Here is a 15,000-nt window from a genome sequence, read left to right as displayed (position 1 = left end):
GTATTTGTTGGTGTGGGGTCATGTACAGACACAGCTGCACAAGTCACTGTCAGGCAACGTATGGCCGAGGTGTTCTGTAGTCAACGATATCACACCCATCCTTCCTCTGCCTCTTCACACTGCACTATCATCAGAAATTACGCTAAGTAGTTTAACTAGTTTTCATGATACATACACTTGATGCATATAGTAAATAATCCTTCCCTTTGACACGATCCACTAATGAATGACCAACAAGTATCAGTCTAGCTCTACATAAGCTACACCTCAACACTGAGCGAAATGCCTTATATGGTTTAACGAGCAATTATGACTCCCGATAATTATAAAATATAAATAATGAATTTGTGAATATCAGGCTGCCAATGTTCACACTTGCATATGATTGCCTTCAGTAACACTCCTTTCATTGTATTTCCACCAACAATCAAGGGCCTGGTAGCTACAGAAATAATCTGTCCCACTGTTCTACTGCGCCGCGTGTGATGCATTACAGCGGAATCTCCTCACAATACCTATCAACCATTTCATCAATTACCGCACAATATTCACTTTGAAAGGTGTCTCCAAACAACAAAGCCACTTACTTCTTACTGTTACACTTCCTAATTCCGGTGGAGAAAGACCTTCCGCCCGCCACGCTGCAACACGAGCGACTGCCTGCCTTGCCCCGCCACGCGCCAGGCAGTGAAGCTGCTTCATGGGTTCGGTGAAGCGTCCCGTCAAAGCGCTGAATACTTTACATCTTCCTACAATGAAAAAAAAAAAAAAATTATACATCTAGACAGAGACATATGTGTGAGTGCGTGCACACACACACACACACACACACACACACACACACACACTGTAGGATATGTAACGTGGTTCAACGATCCCATAACGCTAACAACAATTAAAGATCTAATGCAAAATGAGTCCATAATGGTAACTCTAATTATATATTCTTCAATCCAAATCTAGAATGTCTTTTCTCATAAAAAAAAAAAAGACTCAGCGTCACATCAAGCAGCCATGAATATCCAGCTGCCAAAACCACCCCGTACGTACACATGCAGGTATAGGTCTGTTCCTGTGTTATGCAAGAAACTGTACTCGTATTTACTGATATGCCACGTCAGCTGCTGAGGAAGATCACGGCGCCCTTGGCGGAAAATCTGGGAGACGTGAATGGAGATTATGTGTACCGAGGATAATGTTCTCATGCCAAATGAATATAACTGTCCACCGGCTGTCAGCTTAGGGGCCGGTAAAGAGTGACTCTGCAGGCAAACTGTTGTGAATATGACTGCTTTTAATTACAGAAAGTTAACCAAAGAGGACAGGGGGGAGTAAGTGCAAGATGTGTGGCAGGGTTGCAGTACATCAACGCATCACATTGTTCCTTGCCAGGCACTGCACAATGCTAGTATGCAGTTGGCAGGAACGGTGTTCTGACCGAATTAGGCATTATTCTAATTGTCCTTAACTACACTGCAATATCTTGTGGTTTACCATTGTTCTGCCGTGTTTCGTCTTTTCTCATCTATCTATTTTCTAAATCTTTTCTAATATAATTTATACTTTTATATGTTGTTCGCATGTTAGTTTATACTTAATTTCAGACCTAGGCCGGAGAGGCTCTTGCAATCATTTAAGCATGAAGCTGTAAACTAAAGACACATGCACTCTACAGTTTTACTACAAAGGCTTTTCAGCAATATGTTGTCAGTTCTAGGCAATGGTGACTCATAATAATCAATATCAGTCTTTTTCCTAGGCGTTACGAAAGCTGGTTTTGTGGCGTTTCCATGATATTCATTAACACTCGTTAACATATAAATATATTTGAGCGGCTTCGCTAGTTATACATTGTTCAATTAAACACACACACACACACACACACACACTGGAGAGCAGTCCGGTCAACGAAACCTGCTGGATAATTTACAGATACACGCCAATGATTTTAAGTTATTTTCATGGTGATCATGGTTATAAAGACATTGCATATTACCATTCCCAGGATCCTTTCTCCCGTCATATACATTACAACTCTTCTCACGGCTTTCCCATCACGCAGCTGTCCAATAATCGCAGTGGCCCGCCTTGAACTCTCCAAACATCTCGCATTTTCACACCAATGCTTCTCGTATCACTACTTGGACCGCTACCTCGAGAATGCTAGATATAACATGCGGCGATGAGCACATCAGCCACTCACTGCAAGGAACAGAAGCAAGTAGAGACAGGCCGGCGGGTGAGGGTGAAGCGTGCCGCAATGAACCAAAAACCCTATCGTCGCCAACCCTCTCCAGACTCACATAGGGGTCGCGGCGCCTCGCTCACGACCACCCCAGCGCCGTGACTTGGAGCATCTTCCTGACCCTGACCTCGGCACGCACCTGCTGGGGGTGACTGGTGCGTGGCCTGCTGATGGCTCCAACACACACACACACACACACACACACACACACACACACACACACACACATAAGAAAAATATATAAAACTGTAAAACCAAAACGCATTTATACGGAAGGAGCGAACGGTATAGCACACACACACACACACACACACACACACACACACACACACACACACACAGCAGTACCGTACCCAGGTGGGGCCGCGAGTGTCTTCTCGCACAGCTGGCACCCGCTGGTCTAGGTTTCACTATCATCGGAGAAAGGTATACCAAGGCCCGCTTTCACTCTTATCTGGCATCCTTCTGTGTGTGTGTGTGTGTGTGTGTGTGTGTGTGTGTGTGTGTGTGTGTGTGTGAGTGTTTCAGCATTAATCTCTCGCGTGTGTGTATTGGTAGGATGTGTTCTAGACACTGTCACCACTACGTAAGGTAACTCTGTCCTCCTTGGCTCGACTGGTCTCTACAGCCACTATAGGAAAAGAAACAATAAGATGCTGATGTACTGTACGGTTAGCAAGGCTGACATGTACTAAAGAATAAGTAAATACAATAAATAAATAGGTAAATACATAAATAAATAAGTAGAAATTACGTTCGCCTAAATATTTCTGCCTTTATTATTATTATTATTATTATTATATATATATATATATATATATATATATATATATATATATATATATATATATATATATATATATATATATATATATATATATATATATATATATATATATATATATATATATATATATATATATATATATATATATATATATATATATATATATATATATATATATATATATATATATATATATATATATATATATATATATATATATATATATATATATATATATATATATATATATATATATATATATATATATATATATATATATATATATATATATATATATATATATATATATATATATATATATATATATATATATATATATATATATATATATATATATATATATATATATATATATATATATATATATATATATATATATATATATATATATATATATATATATATATATATATATATATATATATATATATATATATATATATATATATATATATATATATATATATATATATATATATATATATATATATATATGCGAATAGTGAAAACGAAGAATACAGAGATCATATTTGCAGACATTCTGGTTTCATCAGTACTTCACCAGAATTTACTGAAAGTCACAGGGACTTTCAAAGACGCCTCATAATATTAGTGATACATCAACATTAGTTCTGTATCATCAGTAAGAGAAAACACCCATAGCAACCTTTTCTTTCATATCTGTCTTTAGAAAACAGCCCGAAGCGTCACACAGGATCTTGATCGCCAAGCATGCCCCGGCACCTCCGTGTCCCCGGCGCCTCTCCGTCAGGCGTGTTCTCCAGTAGCGGGACGCATAGCGCTGCGGCCAAGGCTGTGCTGAGGCCGTCAAGTGGCCGCCGAAATGATCTCCTTTTAGGAACGGTCCAAGTCCCCACCGCGCCGCCCCAGGAAAGGTCATCTCATGCAGCCATCGGTGACCTCCAGACGCCTTCCTGTACCTACGAGGTCATAGTGACACATCGTATATGTGAGGTCAGGAAGTGACCTAGAAAAAGGCGAGGGCCACGCACACTCAGTCAAGCGAAGCAGTAATTTTGTCTATATCGAAAACTTTACTCTGTTAGTATTTTTTCCATACTATCCAGCAATACCTTATTCACTCACCTCTACATCCATACCTACAGACACCCTCGTACTTACAACAGGCACTCGCTCCTCGCCTAGGACTACTACCACCACTCCACCACCACCATCACCACCTCCCCGCCGACCTTTCCGCCGCCCAACTCTCCAGGCACCGGTGCGGCCCTCAACCCGGAACTAGGGGCTTTCGGGGCGGCATTATTCTAATATTGCTCATCCAGTGTGGCAACCTTTACGGGAGCAGGGGCGGGGGCGGAGGGTGGAGAGCGGAGAGGGGGACTGATTCACCCACCGGTGGAGGCAACACATTACAAAAACAAACGACCATCGACAGTGAAAGTTAGAATCCGAACGAAGTTAAGTCCATTGTGACCTCCTAAAATACGTGTGTGTGTGTGTGTGTGTGTGTGTGTGTGTGTGTGTGTGTGTGTGTGTGTGTGTGTGTGTGTGTGCGTGCGTGCGTGTGTGTGTCTGTGTGTGTGTGTGTGTGTGTGTGTAGAATAGTAAATTTTTTTCTACAATACATACTAAGGTCATGTTAGCTACGTAAATCGACGAAATAGTTTCCTTATGAATCTTTCAAGGTTGACTTTACCATATTTCCTGGAAGCAACGTGATATTTTTCTTAATTTCCAGTGAAGGATTACGAAACTCCCGCGTTGGAACATGTGTCTTGAGTCCAGTGTCGTGAATGTCAAGCCAAGGACATGACCAGCTCGCCCACGACCATGAAAAGTTACAAAGAGCGTCCTCGCACTGACCTGACGTATAGCTGTGGAATAAAGAGCTAGTGATCACACACACACACACACACACACACACACACACACACACACACACACACACAATGCTACTCATGAATTATGTATAGATCTTTTGGCAATAAGTCAGAACCTGTGCGAAAAGTTTACACGTGTATACAAAGGGTGCACATTTTTCACGCGAGCTTCCCACCACTTCAAGATTTCAATCACGGCGTTCATGAGGTGTTTGCATCATGTTGTCCCGTACCTGTAATAACACACGCAGGAATACGGGAACATACAATTTACATTACTCTGAGTCAAGAATGTTATTGTATCGCATTGGAGGGATCACATACCTTCGTGTTTATATAGTTCATGGCGCGGAAAGAAACAAGAAAAAAAATATATGCAAACTATCTACACCAATAGCAACAACATCACCATTAACAAAACCACCAAGACTGTCACAATCACAACCACCATCAACTACAACAAAAACAATAACAACAACAACAACAACACCATCAATTCCACCACCACTATTATCATTACGACCAATTTATACCTGAATACTAAAACAACAATCGTGGGTTTCTTGATGTCCATTGTACGAACCTTCTAACACACACACACACACACACACACACACACCGGACAGACAAGCTACCACTTTCATACAGCGGAGAGTGAAAGTCCCTCACCAAACCTGACTCCTCGCCTCTATCCCGTCCTCCATCCGACATTCCCGCCTCATCCTCAAATCTCTCTCTCTCTCTCTCTCTCTCTCTCTCTCTCTCTCTCTCTCTCTCTCTCTCTCTCTCAAGGACTCGCTTTCCCCGTCATTGAAATGGAAAGTTAAGGATAGAGATAATGACGGGATGGTAGAGAGAGAGAGAGAGAGAGAGAGAGAGAGAGAGAGAGAGAGAGAGAGAGAGAGAGAGAGAGAGAGAGAGAGAGAAGGGAGGAGGGATAATGACGTAAACATGATTTCCTTTCCAGGGCTACAACATCGAATTGGAAGGGGAAAGAAGGTCATCTCTTGGTCTCTCTCTTGTATCAGTGTGACGTGATTGTATAGTACAGTGACGCGTGCAGGAAATGTTTGCTTAGTAGTAGTAGTAGTAGTAGCAGTAGTAATAGTAGTAGTAATAGTAGTAGTAGTAGTAGTAGTAGTAGTAGTAGTAGTAGTAGTAGTAGTAGTAGTAGTAGTAGTAGTAGTAGTGCTATTCTTTATATTTGTCATTTCTTCTTGTCCTTTTTTTCGTGAGTTTTTTGTCATTTTTATCTTTCTTTTCTTTAAACGAGAGAGAGAGAGAGAGAGAGAGAGAGAGAGAGAGAGAGAGAGAGAGAGAGAGAGAGAGAGAGAGAGAGAGAGAGGGACTTTCAACAAGAGAACTAAGACAACGAAAGTTTTAGGTGGTGAGTTTCATAGAAAAATGAAGACAAGTAACCGAATTATGCCTACCTTACAAGAGAAAGAGAAAAAAAAAAAAATTTCTTGACCTGGATGAGAGCAGGAAGCGGTTCGCCTTGCCGTGCCCCTAGTGGTGGTGGTGGTGGTGGCCGATCTCTAGAAGCAGCGAGGGTAGGAGGAGGAGGAGGAGGAGGAGGAGGAGGAGGAGGAGGAGGAGGAGGAGGAGGAGGAGGAGGAGTGGAGAGTAGTACTAAGTCAAAAGAAGTAAGCTAATAAGTCTTCACTCATATGGTAGTGAGTGAGTGAGTGAGTGAGTGAGTGAGTGAGTGATTTAGTGGGAGGTTCAGTGATTGAGTGAGTGAGCAAGTGTAAGAGGAGATAATAAAGGATAATAATAATAATAATAATAATAATAATAATAATAATAATAATAATAATAATAATAATGATGATGATGATGATGACATGAAGAAGAAGAAGAAGAAGAAGAAGAAGAAGAAGAAGAAGAAGAAGAAGAAGAAGAAGAAGAAGAAGAAGAAGAAGAGAGAGAGAGAGAGAGAGAGAGAGAGAGAGAGAGAGAGAGAGAGAGAGAGAGAGAGAGAGAGATTGTAGTAAGTGTTGAATTTTTTTTTTATTATGTGACATACCTTTAACATGTGTGTGTGTGTGTGTGTGTGTGTGTGTGTGTGTGTGTGTGTGTGTGTGTGTGTGTTTTACAATTTTGTCGGTATACACGTGTGGTGGTAGTGGTGGTGGTGACGCAACCCTCCATCAGGGAAGCAGAGCAGGGCAGTCAGTGTTCCTTTTACCTTCCACGGATCTTGTATGTGACTTGCTACTTGCCTGTTGATTCTTCGTCTCCCCTGTCCCGTGTGTGTGTGTGTGTGTGTGTGTGTGTGTGTGTGTGTGTGTGTGTGTGTGTGTGTGTGTGTGTGTGTGTGTGCGCGCAAAGGATAACACAAGGAGGGACACTACACTAAACACACACTCACTCACACACTCACTCACACACACACACACACACACACACACACACACACACACACAGTAAAGACAATGAGTATCAGTGTCTTTTTAATAATACTCATAGTGATTAATTACTTCTAGTACCTCCATTCATTGTATTCACGCATGAGATAAACACAAAGGAAACTAGCTGGAAATTTCATGGGAGTAATGATTCACCTCCACTACCACCACCACCACCACCATGGACCACCACCACTATCACTAACATTATGAAGCTTGACAAAACAAAAGCTATACCAAGAACTACTACAACAATAACTGCTTACACACATGCGATTCACTTCACCACTTCCCAATTTCTTTATTCATTATGGTTCTTTAAGAGAGGTGATTGAACTATAAGGAAATGTATGGTAGAGCAAAGAATAAAACAAAATAATGGAGTCACGTGAGGACTGTGACAGGTAGCGTGAGTGTGTGTTTGCAGATGGCACTGTGTTGCTTGCGGAGAGTGAAAGGGAACTTTGAAGAGTGATGGATCAACTCTATAGTGTGTGCTTAACATGTCGAAGGTAAATGTTGGGAATAAAAGGCTGTTTCCATGATGGGTCGTGGGAGAAAGGAGGCAGAGTGTAGTAGTAGTAGTAGTAGTAGTAGTAGTAGTAGTAGTAGTAGTAGTAGTAGTAGTAGTAGTAGTAGTAGTAATAGTGTGACCTCTTTATTTTCCTAACTTCCTATTACTCTAAACTATTGCAATTTTCTCCCTCATTCTTTTATACTACACAAACTTCAACTGATTTTTTTTCCTTTTTCTCATGTTTTTCTTCCTCTCACACCTTCTTAAACTTGTCTTTTGTCTTTTAGATATTCATTACCTCACTTCTTCATCCTTTCTATATTCGTTTTCCCCCTCTAATATATATTTACATAGGAAACACATGTAAGCGAAACTGAGAATGCAAATAAGAGGGAAAAGTTACATGGAGGGTGAAAGGATAACGGAGAGGAGAGTGTGAAAAAAAGGCACTAAAAATAAAACAACATGGGAAATTCTGGACAAGCAGGAAGGGAATATCTGAACAGGGAGTCGTGAGAAGCCTTTTTTGTTGTTGTTTTCGTGGCCACTGCTTTGGGAAACAATACTCGAGGGAGAATCGAAGAGATGAATAAATACTACTCGTACATACATACGTACAAACACCATGGTAAAAAACATGAGTAACCCAATGACAACACACACACACACACACACACACACACACACACACACACACACACACACACACACACACACACACACACAGCACAGCACAGCACAGCACAGCACAGCACAGCAAAACACAGCAAAACACAGCAAAGCGCAATATCGTGAGTGAAATTAATCAAAACAGAGCGAGGAAAGCACAGAAGCAAAAGGGGAAAGAGATCAAAAGGGGAATAAAATAAGAATCGAGTAAAAAAATCAAGAGAACTTCACACAACACAAATAAAATCACGGAACAACAAATGATGAAGCTGAGGGAAAAAAAGAGTTCAAGGGAAAAAAACAACAAAAGGAATACGAAAAGAAAAAAGGAAAACAAGATAGCAAAAACAATAATAACAAAAGGAGAAGGAAGGGCACTGGAAAGCGTAAGACCGTAGGAACTAGAAAACAAAAAAGGATAATGAAATGAAAGTGCAGGAACAGAAGGGGGAGGGGAGAGAAAGTAAGGGAAGCAGCCTGCGTGAAAGAGAAGGATGGGAAAGGGAGAAATGGAGGAGGAGGAGGAGGAGGAGCAGGAGGAAGAGGAGGAGGAGGAGGAGGAGGAGGAGGAGGAGGAGGAGAGTAGGTAGGTAGGGGAGGTGTAAGGAGGTGCTTGAGTTTTTGACAGATGGTGAAGGGAATGGGAGAGGGAAAGTAGGGATGGAGAGAGAGAGAGAGAGAGAGAGAGAGAGAGAGAGAGAGAGAGAGAGAGAGAGAGAGAGAGAGAGAGAGAGAGAGAGAGAGAGAGAGAGAGAGAGAGAGAGAGAGAGAGAGAGAGAGAGAGAGAGAGAGAGCATTATCTTTTGCGTCTTAATGTATAGTTGGGGAAAAAGATGAGTTTCCCTTAATGACAGTTATCATCCACACCCATTCTCTCTTTTCTGTTTTTTTTCTACCTTTCCTCCTCCTCCTCTTGCCCCCATCCCTCCTCCTCCTCCTCCTCCTCCTCCTCTTTCTCTTCCTTATACGGTCCCGTCCTGCACCTGGCCCGGAGTCAATTATCGTGGACAGGTGTGCTCGCGAGGGGGCGGCGGGGATGGCAACAGGTGGGAATGTCATTGTGGGCGCCGCTTTCACCCTCATCACCACGGCAGCACACGAGCCCCAGGGATGTGCCCCTCCCCTCCCTACAACGCCACCGCCGCCACCACCACCACCACCACCATCATCCATTTCCCATCCTTAACCTGGCTTTCTGATGCCACCACCACCACCATCACCACCATCATCCATTTCCCATCCTTAACCAGGCTTTCTGAAGCCACCACCACCACCACCACCACCACCACCATCACCACCATCATCCATTTCCCATTCTTAACCTGGCTTTCTGATGCCACCACAACTACCACCACCACCACAACCACCTCTGGACACCACCATGGCATCAGACAAGCCCCAGGGATGGACGATCTACCTTGCCCCCCCCTCGTGATGTCATTTACCGCTGCTGCCACCATCACCACCACCACCACCACCACCACCACCACCACCACCATCACTGACGTTAGCACTACAAGTACCAGTGCCATCACCATTACCGCTGCTACTACTACTATTACTCTGTTACTATCTACTACTGTTACTACTCGTACTACTACTACTGTTACTGCTGCGGTTACTACTACTACTACTACTACTACTACTACTACTACTACTACTACTACTACTACTACTACTACTACTACTACTACTACCACTACTACTACTACTACTACTACTACTAACAGTATCACCACTACCACAGTCGCTACTAATGTCACTACCAATACCACTACCACCACCACTATTACCAGTAACACCACTTTCACCATTAACTCCTCTAGTAATACCACTACTTCTACTATTACCATTGTTACTACTACATGCTATTTCTATCACTTTATCACTACTACTACTGCTGCTAAAACAACAATAACAATAACAAAAACAACAACAACAACAACAACAACTACTACTACTACTACTACTACTACTACTATTACTTCTACTACTGTACTATTATTACTCTAACAACATAAAACAACCATCATGAACATCATCACCACCATCACCACTACCACCACCACCACCACCACGAACAACATCAACAACAGCAACAATATCAGATGGCTATCAACACCTTCGCATTCTTACATCAAACAAGAGAGAGAGAGAGAGAGAGAGAGAGAGAGAGAGAGAGAGAGAGAGAGAGAGAGAGAGAGAGAGAGAGAGAGAGAGAGAGATTTCTTTATTGGCTATTTGCATTACAATTAATATAACAAATACGTAAGTTGTTAAAGCCTTTGTCTACCGAGCCGTGTCTCTTTTATGGACTTGATCTAACACACACACACAAAAAAAAAAAAAAAAAAGCAGACGTAGCAGCCTTTAGCTATATTCGTCACTAGATATTCATTTCTTAATAAAAAGAAAAAAAATCTCTATAACAAGTGTGTTCTATATGTAATAATCAACACGTCAATTATGAACTGATAGAAAGTAATAACAATAACAAGAATAACAGCAATAATAATGATGAAATAACAATAACAAAATATTAATAAGGTAATAATGATAATAAATATAATAACAATAGTACTAACAATAATAACAATAATAATAATAATAATAATAATAATAATAATAATAATAATAATAATAATAATAATAAGAAGAATGATGTTACTGTAATAATAATAATGATAGTAATAAAAGTAATAAGTAATAACGATAATAGTATAATAAAAATTGTATTAGGAGTTTTAATCACAATATTGATAATAGTAATAAAGGTGACTATTATAAAACTGCCCAGAAACAAGTATGAAAAGACAAAAAAGAAAAAAATATACGAGTAAAGATGATGTTAATATAGTTACAATGAAAATGATTTGAGTTGCAATAGACAATACTGTTCAATACTGTTACTAAGCTATATTCATAAAAGTAAAGCATGACAACAACAAAAACACAAAAAACAATACATTTAGTAATCTTGATGCTAATACTGAGAGAGAGAGAGAGAGAGAGAGAGAGAGAGAGAGAGAGAGAGAGAGAGAGAGAGAGAGAGTTTTCCTTGTATATAGGTCTAGAAAATCGTGTTTCGTGTCACTCTCTCTCTCTCTCTCTCTCTCTCTCTCTCTCTCTCTAAATGAATAATTCCTTAAAACAAACTTTCATTACAATTTTCATCAGCTTTTGTTGTTTTCTGGAATTATTTTCCATTCAATTTTTCCTCATACTACTAATCATGTTTAGTGTTGCCAGAGTCCTCATTCTTTCTTTCCTCTTTTGTATAAGTTTTATGCAGATAATTTCACGAGAATCTTCGTAATGCGTCAGGTTAAGGTTAGGTTAGGTTAAGTTAGGTAATATGTTAATTTTCTTTATTTTTCCTTGTTTTTTTTTTCTGCCTTGTATATAAATCAATTTATTTGTTTGCCTATTTGTTTATATCCTTGCTTATTTCTTATATTTTTTTCGTTCTTCTACTCATCTTTTCTTTCCTTTTCTTTATTATTCATCCATCTATTTATTCATCATTCACCTATTTTCTAGATACTCTTTTGTCCCGATACATATAAAGAAACGTAAGTGAGGCGGCCAAGTACCCCTGTCTTGGCACCCCGTTGCTCTTCCTCCCTTCCTCCCTTCCTACCCACAACCCAGTAGCTTCCACACTGATTGTTCGTTTCACTGCCGCTCGTCCATTAATCATTGTGTTCCCTCTTGCTGGACCGTGTGGCGAGAAGACGTGACACTTCCATCACTCCTGCACCCTACACACACACACTCTCTCTCTCTCTCTCTCTCTCTCAAACCAAATAAGGTAGGAAAAAAGGGGAAAAAAATAGTGAGAAATGCGAGAGATAAATATGACGTAAGGTATGTCAAGGAAGAGGGCGGCGAGGAGGCGAGGAAGGGGAGGGAAGGGCGAGGCGAGACGAGAGGGAAAGGAGGGAGGGAAGGCGCCGCTAGTCTGAGGGAGCGAGGGAGGGCTTGGGGTGCCCCGGCTTTCTCTCCAGCCTGCAAAGGGGAAAGTGACGACGGCAGCGGCGGCGGTGGTGGTGGTGGTGGTGGTGGTGACGGAGGTGATGGGGACATATACCGCGATGATAGGATATGACGCCTTGAATTTGCCTCTTGGTTGTTAACACCCGTATTCAGAAACGCTTTGCTCTCTCTCTCTCTCTCTCTCTCTCTCTCTCTCACCGCCACGACTATTTTCACAAGCCACAGAAATTATAGGGCGCGTTCTAAAGTGTTTATCTTTTTAACCCATTCAGTGCCATGATGCGTTTCCATATTAATTCTGGTTACTATTTGGTGATTTTATACAGCTTCAGAAACTTATGTGGGGATTAAAATAGTGAAGACTGTGGCCATTAATCTTCTCACCTCCATAGACTCCTCCTAATATCAATAAAATTGTCTAATCATGCATAAAATCATGGTAAAAATGCATCCCAGTATTGAAGAGGTTAATAATGTAGAAATCTTGTTAATCTGTCACTTGAGCCGTAAAAACACACTTAAACAAACAGCATACCTGCAAGTAGAGCCTCAGGAATGTAGTGGAGGCGCGGCAATGTGTTTCAGAATTAAGTCCTTTATTCCATTGCTATTAGTACTTTCTTAACCAAGAAAGCTCGCTGTCCATGCCTTCCCCCACTTCTACTCTTGTCTCTTGCCCCGTGTTTCGCTCACTGCTAGACTCCTAAACGTTTGTCTTGAGTCTCTGTTTACTGGGATGGCATAGTTAGTTTTTTTTTTTCACAATGTTCTGAAAGGTAGTGAGTTTTATTTTTTTTCTGGCGGTTGTATCTTTTCACGTGTAGTTTTTGAGGTATTTCAGTATCTCTTAGGCGGTTATTTGTGTAGTGTGATTTTATTATAGTGAATATGTAAGCACACGGCATAAGAGTTTTCGAGAAAATAGTCAGTTTTGATAGTGTTCTGTGTGGTAGCGAGTCTTTCTTCCAAAGCTGTTTCTGATTTTTATATCTGTTCGCGTATAAATTGTTTCTTGCGTGTATGAAGTTGTGAGGTCATTCGTGAAGTATTATTTTATAGCGGGATGTAAGCAAACGGTGATAGTTTAAGAAAAAAATATTTTCTGTCTGATAAAAAGTCTTCCTAAGCTGATCTCCCCACATTTTTTTTTTTTTTTTTTTTTTTTAGGGCTGTTTGGGTGTATACTGAGAAGTTATTCCAGGATTTTAAGGCGGCGGTACAGTGACGGGCATTGGCGGTGACAGTGATCCGTCCAGGGAGCGAACGTGGAATGTTAGCTGGCGATGGCATCAGGCCGACCTCTATCTATCACAGCCACGCCCTCCCTCCACACTCCCTTCCTTACCACTCCACCTTCCCTCTCCATCTCATAGCCAACGGTACTCCGCCACTGCTCCAGAAACACCACCTTTCCTCCTTCAAACCACTTCGGCTTAACACTCTCCTTCCTCATTACAACCACTAAATGTATTTCCTCATAGTATTTTTCCTCACACTAGCCCATGCTTCACCACAACACAATCTGACCGCATTTCTGTATTTCCATCACGTCTCCCTTCACCGCAACCTCCACACACTTCCTAGCCCCTCACACCACCACCACCACCACCACCACCACCACAACCTCGAAACACAGCTATGCACTAACACACTTTACCTTCACCACCCCTTAAACCGTGCAGCACCTTCACCTCTGACATCCTACTAACTCACATACATCTCTTTGTCACTCTCGTTCTCCTACCGTCACTCCTTCCCACGACTCCCTTTGACATTCTCCCCGGAAACTGATCCAAACACAGCACTGACACGGAAATCAAACCCACGCACGTGAAAACTGACACCACGAAGGCCAAAGTCAGTGATATGAAATGAGGGAGGGCAGAAGGGGGGTATGGAGATAGAGGTATAGAGAGTGAGTAGACAGTAAGGTGCCACGAGAACAAGGAACAAGGTAATGGGGATAAAAGTAAGGTGTCAGGTGTCAAGGGTGAGGTGTGCAAGAACATTTATGATGAGATGGGGGACTGGAGGTGGAGGAGAAACTGCGGGGAGAGCCAAGGGAAGGGAAATACCAGAGCAGGGCGTAGTGCATGGAGGTAAGAGTGTGAATGCACAGGGAGGCCACAGGGAGAGGGATGCAGGGGCTGGGGAGGGGATGGTTCAGCGCTGAGTAGGGTGACACAGGTTAAGGGAAGTTTAAAGTAGGACGCCCTTGAAGAATATAAATTGTATGTAGCATGTATGTGATAGGTGTGGAGTGTGGAGGCGGGTAAGGAGAAGGTGGAAGTGGAGGTGGGGGACGTATATGTGACTCATACGTACTAAAGATCGCGGCTCCAAGAATCACAATCTAACTCTAAGACATTTGTGTGTTGGAGCCTGAACACAAAAGCCTAACTGCAAGACATTATGTGAGAAAAGTGAGTTGAAGGACATTTATAAGCTAAAACCTTACTTCAGAGGCATTATGCGCACAAGTCATCTAA

General features: G+C 41.5%; 1 long non-coding RNA gene across 4 annotated transcripts in view; it reads right to left on the bottom strand.

Moving 5' to 3' along the window:
* LOC123514625 overlaps window positions 1-15,000 on the bottom strand; it is a 122,646-nt gene that overhangs the window by 6,687 nt on the left and 100,959 nt on the right. For all 4 annotated transcript variants that reach the window (XR_006677650.1, XR_006677653.1, XR_006677652.1 and 1 more), the window contains one exon: window positions 588-749. This is a non-coding gene — a long non-coding RNA (uncharacterized LOC123514625). The remainder of the gene's footprint in view (window positions 1-587; window positions 750-15,000) is intronic.

Source organism: Portunus trituberculatus, chromosome 38 (assembly GCF_017591435.1).
Source record: "Portunus trituberculatus isolate SZX2019 chromosome 38, ASM1759143v1, whole genome shotgun sequence".
In the NCBI taxonomy this organism is placed as follows: Eukaryota; Metazoa; Arthropoda; class Malacostraca; order Decapoda; family Portunidae; genus Portunus; species Portunus trituberculatus.
The sequence above is the reverse complement of the archived record's forward strand: the minus strand, read 5'-3'. Positions and strand labels throughout refer to the sequence as shown.